The sequence below is a fragment of the Colossoma macropomum genome, unplaced genomic scaffold (genome assembly GCF_904425465.1).
Source record: "Colossoma macropomum unplaced genomic scaffold, Colossoma_macropomum, whole genome shotgun sequence".
Classification (NCBI taxonomy): domain Eukaryota; kingdom Metazoa; phylum Chordata; class Actinopteri; order Characiformes; family Serrasalmidae; genus Colossoma; species Colossoma macropomum.
This window is the reverse complement of record NW_023494810.1, coordinates 17311966-17321611: the sequence shown is the minus strand read 5'-3', so window position 1 is coordinate 17321611 and position 9646 is coordinate 17311966.

Here is a 9646-nt window from a genome sequence, read left to right as displayed (position 1 = left end):
GAAGATTTAGGTAATGCTAATTGGAGGGGTTACAAGGAAGGCTTGATTTAAGTGGGAATTCAAGGAGATGCCAACCCCCCAGTCAAAAAAGAATGAGGATTCATTCTTTTGAAAGAAGCAGGCAAAAATCCATGGACATTATCAGGCAAAATTAAAGAAGTCCAAAATCCAGCAGCACCCACAGCAAAGCAAAGCACTTCCGTCATCCAGACAAGGGCAGCCACTATTAAATATTTTCATTTTCGAATACTCTATTGAATATTATCTTGAATATTCAAATTCTGTAATAATAAAAAAGATATTTCCTTATAATAACTGAACAGAAAAAAACTTTTTTTTGTTATTGTATTTTTTGTTTGCTTGAAATTGCTTGAGATGTATTCATTTTGCTTTTTAATAACATTTTACTGAAATTGAATGGTAATGAAAATAGACAAAATATGTCTTTAAATACTGACATCACACAGAGTCACAAAGAAGCTCTGCCTCCATGTTTAGGTCTCAAATGCAAAATCAAAATTACACTGTTGGAAATGTGCTGACAATAGTAGATATTTCACTGACATCCTTGGAGGATGTGTCCTTGAACAATTTTGACTGAATTCTCTATGAATACTCTTTCAACGCACTCGCAAATCATAAAATGCATCTGCTCGGAAAAGAGGACCGAAGCACAACTGCCGTTACAAAACATTCTTCCACACATTGTGTGCAAACAGACATTTGAACCAGAGAGGTCTAAATCAAGTCCCACCAGATCTATAATCTTACATAGGGCAGCAGACTTAATTACCAAATTTATCAAGGATTATTTAAAAATGCTGCAGCTCTAATCTAGACACTAGTTAAATAACAGAAAAAGCCAATATGGGGCGGGCAATCAAAACAGAGGAAATTTACATCACCCTTACAAAAAAGTCACACATATTTGATGTGTAAAGTGTTTAAAAATAAACAAATGTAACGTCATGTTAATAATACGTGATCACTTATAGCGTCTTAAAACCACACATGCTTACTGACACGCAAAACTCGTGTGGTAAGCACTGTCTTGAAGTCACAGTAACGAAAACAGCCTATTTAACTGTAAGAGATAAAGAGATGTTGGAAAATGTTCAAATAAATTACAGCCGTTTATGGTACATAAAATCACACACAAATCAAGGAAAAGCAAAATACAAGAAAACTGTAAAAAAACTGTATCTAGCATTGCTTATTACAAAGAGCTTATAATTTGTTCTATATTAACACATTGATGGTCTCATCATAGTACAGTACGTAGTACATAATACAAAGAGAAATATATGAAGTTCGGACACCAAACATGCTCATAAACCACGCTTGCAGTGAAGGGAAAATTGTGTACATTTGACTTTTTGCCAAATTATCAACTTTGTCCCATTTTGCAGGACTTGTTTTTTTTTGCTGATCATCAAAATGGAGACATAAGCTCTAACTTCAATGAAATATGTTATCATCTCTTTTGTAGCTGCACAGAGTACGAGTGTTTGATAAAATGTTTCACATTTCAGTCAGCATTACCAGGATCCATAAGGGAAAAATAAAGACTGAAGAAGAAGAGGAAAAAGACATTCTATTGGACTATTTGGCATAAATTACACACCTAATTAAGAGACTATGCTTTGTGAAACTTTCCCCAGGTTTTTTAGTCTCTAAGGGCTATGAGCTAAGCAGCGCTGACCAAAGCGTGAGTGGATTACACAGACAGACAGCAGATGCTGCTCATTACTACAGGGACACTCCCCGTCACAACAGCTATTATCAAGGGTATTACAGTCATTACACGCTTTCTACCATTACCCCAGAGTCAGACCATATACTAAGTTACATCCCATCTGTCTGTTTGAACATCTGTATGCATGTTCCAATTGAAGCTGACAAACACGTACCATAGCCCATCCTATTACAGCTTTGAACGAAAAGGAGGGCAGCGTGATGTGCACAAAATACTCGAATTGCAGTATGCCTTACAACATACCACTGTCACTAAAATACATAGTAAAATTTTTTTTTTTTTGCTTAATTTATATTTATTTGCTATTTATTTTGCATATTGACAAAAAAAAACATACAATATAAAAAGTGCAAGAACTTTTGCACAGGCCATATTTATGTTTTTTTAAATATATTAAATTCAGCAAAACAGTAACTGTGCAAAAAATTGTGCAGAAGTGTGTTCCCTGTAGAGGATGTGTACTTATTATCACTTAGAAAATCAACAAAACATGTAACAAAAATTTTTGCATACAACTAAATGAACCTTAATGTACAACCCCATTTCCAAAAATGTTGTGATGCTATACAGAATGTAAATAAAAATAGAATGCAATGATAGGCACATCATGTAAACCATATTTATATAAGGAAAGTACTACAAAGACAACACATCAAATGCTGAAATTGAGAAAATTTATTGATTTTTGGAAAAATATATGCCCATTTTGAATTTTATTCCAACAAGATGTTCCAAAAAAGTTGGGATGGGGGCATGTTTACTACTGTGCTGTATCATCTCTTCTTTTCACAACTCTCCAAGTGTTTGGGAACTGAGGAGACCGACTGCTGTAGTTTTGAAAGAGAAATGTTTTCCCATTCTTGCTTGATATAGGATTTCAGCTGCTCAACAGTTCGGTGTCTCTTTTGTCATATTTTTGATTTCATAATGCACCAAGTGTTATCAGTGGGTGACAGGTCTGGACTGCAGGCAGGCCAGTTTACCATGGTAGAAACCGGACTCTTTTACTATGGAGCCATGCTGTTGTAATATGTGTATAATGTGGTTTGGCATTGTCTTGCTGAAATAAGCAAGGTCTTCCCTGAAAAAGACATCATCTGGATAACAATAAATAAATACATTTCTCAGTTCACAGTATTTGATATGTTGTCTATGTACTATTTTCAATTAAATATAGGAATTAAATGATTTGCACATCAATGCATTCTGTTTTTATTTCCATTTCGCACAGCATCCCAACTTTTTGGAAATGGGGTTGTACTTCCTGGTTTGCAACAGGCATGTAAAGCTGAATTCCAAAACGACTATAACAGAAAAAAGCCTTGTTTTTTAAATATGTAAAGCAGTCAGACACTGCTTTGGAATTTACATATGTACTCGCATCCTGTGGCAAACTAGGGTAAGTTTCCTCCACAACTGGGATATTAGCACATATGTATAATACAGAAGAAACTGACATAAACTCACAACAGCAAAAGCTCACAAATGCATGTGTTTGCAGTCACAACTTTCAAAACGAGACAAAATATGTATTTTTTCCACCTGTGGGCCATGTGGGGTAAAAATTAATTAGATTATATGGATCTATTCAACCTCTCAGCCAGGGCCAACAAGACCTTCACAATAGCCCACAGCTCCTTAATCTCACCCACACAGACCTAGCTTTACACTGATATAAGGAACCCTTTGTTTCAAAGTGCTATACAGCCCTCTGACCTGTAGAAACAGGCCACTGTTATATTATTAAAGGAATACTCCAGCATTTTCTACCTAATCTCCACCTGTCACATTAGTAGAAAAACTGTCACAGATAATTTGCCTGTACTTAGAAAAGAAAAAGAACATACTTGCATAGATGCTGAAGTGTCTAGATTCCATTATAAGTGAGTTTTGAGTCAGTATTTCAGTTCTTTACAATCTTAAGTACAGGGAAAATTATGGTCTGGGGTAATCAAGCCAAGGCTACAGGTCCAGAAATATTCCTTTAACAGCCATGGGTTGGCAAGAAAATGCTGTTTTTTCCTAGTAGATGAAAAGACAAGTCCGCTGAAGAGAAGCAAAACTGTCACCAGCACTGGACGGCTGTTAAAGGGAATAAGAGAAAATTGTGCAGACAGCATGACACACAGAGACGCTCTGATGGGATGCTGTTACGCAAGTTTGGAGGTCAAAGACAGCTGCTGCTGGCTGCTGGTTCACACACAGACACACACACACACACACACACACACACACAGAGAGACTAAAGAAAGTCAAGCAAGCTTATATTAAGGCTACACTAAATGCACTGAATTTAGGTGATTCAAATTTGTATATAATTTTTACATTGACAAAGTAAATCAACAAAATTTTGTCTTTCAGTTAATGTACTTTTGGCTATAATTGTGTTGATGTAATATAATTTATTCAAATGGAAATTCTGTACACATTTTCGTGAAATTGAATCGTGAGCTAAGTGTATCACTACACCCCTTTAATTTTCTCATTCTAATGCAAGCATGTAATGTCTGGATAAATGATTGAATAATACTTGGCTAACATGTTGCTTAAATGACCAAATAATGCATTTTTGCAACTCTATTTTTCTGCCAAAGTGGATAATTACCCCCCAAAAGTTAGCTACAGGATTTCTCTAGCGTTTTTTTAAGAAGCACTTCATCCAGGATTGTTAGATTAACAGCAGGCCGTCACTGGGCTTGGCCTTGTCACTTTCTCAATCAATAAACAAAGAAAACACAATAAATTCTTGGATATCTACATCTTAGGAAGCAGAAGCAACCATATCCAATGTCTATCAAAGTCTAAATCACAATAAATATCAATAAACGGACCCGCCTTATTGACATTACTCGTTAAACCCACAAAGCATCCAGAACTTTCCATTTCACACCAAGCCTCATCCAAACCTCCCTTAGCATGAGTGAAACATGATGGATGGTTAAAACCCAAAAAAAAGGAATAGTGAAACAGGGATTTAAACCGGCTTTTTTGATTTTGCTAATGTCCACTGTTGATAGCGATGGCCTGGACAAAGAAAAAGAAGCTGAAGAGCTAAAAGCTTTCATCACTTAGCCTAGCTAGTTTACCCAATATTACAGTCAGCTAGTCACCAGATATGACATAATTAGTGGACTGAGACCAAAATAGGACACATACATGTATATTTGTGTGTACATATGTGTTCAGCATACCTGTAATCCTCACAACCCCTCCAAAATAAAACCAAGACAAATGAGTTTTGCTCACAAACTCCAGACGCGTTGATGGCTGTGAAATCTGAGATGTTGCTGAAAGGTTTTTCATGAACACCAGGCTAATCCCACAAACCACTCACATCAGTTTCAGACTTGCTCCTGCACACGCACACACACACACACACACACACACAGCCTGTCCAAAGCACTGACTCTACCTATATCCTCAGTTTTAAGTTATAAAGGTAAATAATCACTTATTCCACAGCGGCGTTTAGCTCCGGCGTTCAGCGTTTACAGTCTGAGGCGTTTCAGATATGAGAGGGAAAAAAGTTTTATTTTGGTGGAAGGTTTTTTCCCCTCATGTTTAGCCCACATCGCTAAAAGCTCGCAGGACAAACACGTTTTTATTGTTGTCCTGCTCTGCTGAGTCCAACTCTATGGAGCTCCGCTTTTTAAACGCACACTGAAGGCTTTCTGCTGGCCGCCTTCAAATAACAGCGAAAGTCAACGTGCTTTCCTCTCCTCCACACTTACCTGTTGTTTTGGCCGGCTCTGGGAAGGGAAGGTGCTTTTTTGGGGGGTCTACCTGCCTCTCAATGTGCTGAAAATGGCGGATGGAGAGCCGAGCTGGGAGCTTCCCCAGTGGAGCAAAAAAGAGAGAGAGAGAGAGAGAGAGAGCAGAGAGAGAGAAAGGCTAGCAGCCCTGAGCCCATCAGCATGGGGGCAACCGGGGCAACTAGGGCAAAAGGACTCTAATGTAACCCGGGACTCCGCGGATTAACACAATTCAGCAGCACCTATTAAAGTTCCTGTTCATTTCACTATTTCCCATTCAGTGCTGTCTTGTGATCACAAGTGCGTAGAATGGTGATGTGATTTGTTTATGTGTGTGGTACAAGTTTGAATGGGATTCGTTAAAATATTTCTATTTCTTAGCATATTTGTAATGCAGTTCTTTTAGGGAAAAATGGCTAAATCTCTAATAGCGTCCAACTCCCTATGTAGTGCACATAAAAGGTCAGTAAATACAGTTTTAGTCCTTATACCTATGTGTGATGCAGAGGCCATGAAATAAAAAAATAATATTAATCAATACCACTAATAATAATATACTTTACTCCCTTTATAGTGCACATAATAGGTCATAAAATAAATTGTTATTATGCTGTGCAAGATATAGGCTGTAAAATAATAGTAATAATAATAATATTTTACTCCCTATAAAGTGCACATAAAAATTTACAACATGGACGTTTCTACTGTCTGTGCAGCATGTCATAAAAAATCTGCATGGATATTTTTCCACAGCTGCAAAGTTCAGTCCGAGAAGTTGGTTGCATTTTCTGTTTCCCAATTTCCAAGTAATCCTGAACACATACAGTCATGTTGAGGTTTGGATTCTGGAGAGGTCAGTCCGTTCTGAGAACACCAGCAGCTGCTTTCTTTGACAAGTATGTATTCTGGGGCTGTTACTTTGCTGTAGAATAAATTTCTTCAAATCGATACTGAATGACTTGTGTTTGTTCTTCTCAGCATTCGTGATGCTAAACAAAAAAAATCACCAACTTCAGATGTTGTTATACATCTAAGGATCTTTATATTCTACGTCTATTGTCTTTTCTCAGTATCAACTTCTTGATTTTTTCAGATCTGAAGCAAGAGTGGAGCTTTCGTTTCTCCTCTCTCACAAAGATGACAGCTTTTCACTTTTCTTCCTTTGATATTCCCCTTTTTTGTTCAAGTGGATTTTCTAACATCTAATCTCATCAGAAATATGAATAACTTGTGCTTAATGGTTGTTTTGATTGGAAATTAAATAAATGAATGGTGGCATAGTAATGTACTTATGCCACAAAATGTCAGTGACTCTGCTGGGAACAGCTGTTGTTGGGAGGACCCAGCTGTAACTTGTTGGTTTTAAGGTTGGAAGGATGGAAGAGTTGAAGTGGCAGCAGGGCAAAGAGTATGCTGCCTACTTTTTCTGATGCTAAAAGATAAATAACTTGTAGTTTATTGTTGTTTTGATTAGAAATTGAATAAACCAAAGGGTGGTCTCTGACTTTTTGCACAGTACTGTACACTGTCAGAAAAAAGGTAGTAAACTGTCACTGGGGCAGTACCCCTCTTGTCACTGTGGTGATACCCAAGGGTACATCTCAGTACCTTTAGTCAGGGAACATAATTGTACCATAATCCATTAAATTTATATTTTCTAAGTTGTATTGACTCCACACACCCCGTCTCGTCTCCAGGCTTTTTATTTTATTGTTCTGCTTTGAAACATTAGGTTATGAAAAGGTATAAATACATAGTTTTCACCTGGCAAAAGCTTATTTAAGGTATACAATTGGTTCTTAAAACCGCTGTTGTACCTTTGAGAGCACATTTACTTTGTTTGTATTATGATGAACGAAAAATGTACCTGCACAGAACCTTTATTTCTAACAATGTAGTTTATAAAATAAATTATATCATATATACAGTGAGTGGAAACAAGTATTCAGACACTTTTGTTTTTTGCTATTTGATATATTTCCAGTGCATATATCCACTTCAAATTTACATACATAATACCTTTTGATGTTGTACTTATAAATATGAACCAAAAAGCATGTATTCATAAAAATAAACAAAGATATGTTTAAAACATTAAGTTAATATTAACATATGTATGTAAAAGGTACATAAAATAAATGATGTTCTGATATTAATGCTGCATAAAAGATTGAACCTATCATTGTGAAAGACACTGCAACTGGTTGGAAAGATTTCAGTAGCAATCATGTGGAAGATGTAGGGGCTTCTTACAGTTCTCAGGGACAACATTATTTAACAACACTTGACTTTAAACACAAAACTTTAAACATCCCTATCAGTACAAATGGTTTGATAGTATGCAAGTGGAAAGTCTATGGAACCCCAACTAGTCATCCCCAGACAGATACACCATGCAGGATTTCACAACACATGCTCAGACTAACGATAAGGAGGGTAAGAGAGAAGCCAGCAGTCACACGAAAAAAAGTTGCAGGACAATCTGAAAGCAGCAGGAACAACAGAGAGAACAACAAGCAATGAATTGCACTGCAATCATCTGCATTCGTACACTCCACACAGAACTCCTCTGCTAAAAACAAGCAAAGAGGTGTGCATCTAAATTTAGCTCACAAGCATTCAGAAAAATCTGAACTCTTTTGGAACTCTGGTCATACAAAACAAAAAACAGAGCTAATTCAGGTCGTCATGTCTAGAGAAAGGAGTGTACATGATACCAAAAACACCATACCCAATACAGAGGTGGGAGCATCATCATATGGAGCTGCTTCTCTGCACACAGCACTGAGGCATTTTGCATGATCAAAGAACACATGAATGAGTGATGCACCAGGACACATGAGAGGATTTAATCCAAGAAACTGAATATGGGCAGAACTACTCCAAACATACAGCCAAAATAACTCAAGAGTGGTTTCTAAAAAGGTGAAGATGCTTGCATGGCCTAGCCAATCTCGTGACTTGAATCCAATTGAAACATTTATAGAGGATTTTGAAATGGCGAGTCCATCAGACAGACCCTCGTAACCTTGGAGAAATGAAAATGACTTGAAGATGGCTTGCAACAACTGCCAATGTTAATAATTTGTGGTACCTTTTTCTCTGTCAATTTCTTTTTTATGCTTTCATTTGTACTTTGTCTCTGCTTATGAATACATACCTTTTTGTTCATACCTATAATTATAGTCAAAAGACACTAAATGTAAATTTACATAATGCACATACATAGGCCAGTGTCCATTAAGGAGCCATTTAGAATTTAGTCTAAACCTGTTCTATAATAGCATCAATATCTATCAAAATTTATCTTCATTAAAATTTATAATAAAAGTATATAATAAAAACAAATTGTTGTAACTTTTAGGTACGCTACCTTCTTGCTTAAATGAGCAGACAATAGAACGGATTACACTCACTTACACTCTCAGAAATACAAAACTTTCACTGGGGTAGTACCCCTCATGTCACAGTACCTTTAGTCAGGGAACATAATTGTACCACAATCCATTGAAATTATATGGTCTAAGTTGTATTGACTCCACACACCCCGTCTCGTATCCAGGCTTTGTATTTTTATTGTTCTGCTTTAAGTCATTAGGTTATGAAATGGTAAAAATGTATATTTTTCACCTGGGAAAAGCTTATTTAGGGTACACTGTTGGACCTTAAAACCACTGTTGTGCCTTTGAGAGCACATTTACATTGTTTCTACCTTGACGAATGAAAAATGTACCTGCACAGAACTAACAGTGTATAGTGTCATTCTATGTAAATTCGGGTAAGGTTGTTGCAGCGTGTCTCAGATTTTGTTCATTCTTTTTTGATTTGTTGTCTTAAACCAAAGTCTGCAAAGTCAGCTGATTTAGAACATTTTAAAGTAACAACTTTAATATTCACTCATCAACAATATCTCATCTGAGAAGACATGTTTGGAGTTTTACATCTCCAGAAATATGATTCCCAAACACATGAAATTTGGCAGAGACAACCACATTTTCTCCCTGTTTAAATGCTAAGAGGTCAATACAGAAAGCTAATTTTGTTTTTATGAGGTCCTCAACATGAGACAAAATGCAAAAGGTCTAACACTGAATAACTTTATGTGCTCTCAGACACCACTTTCATAGATACAGATACT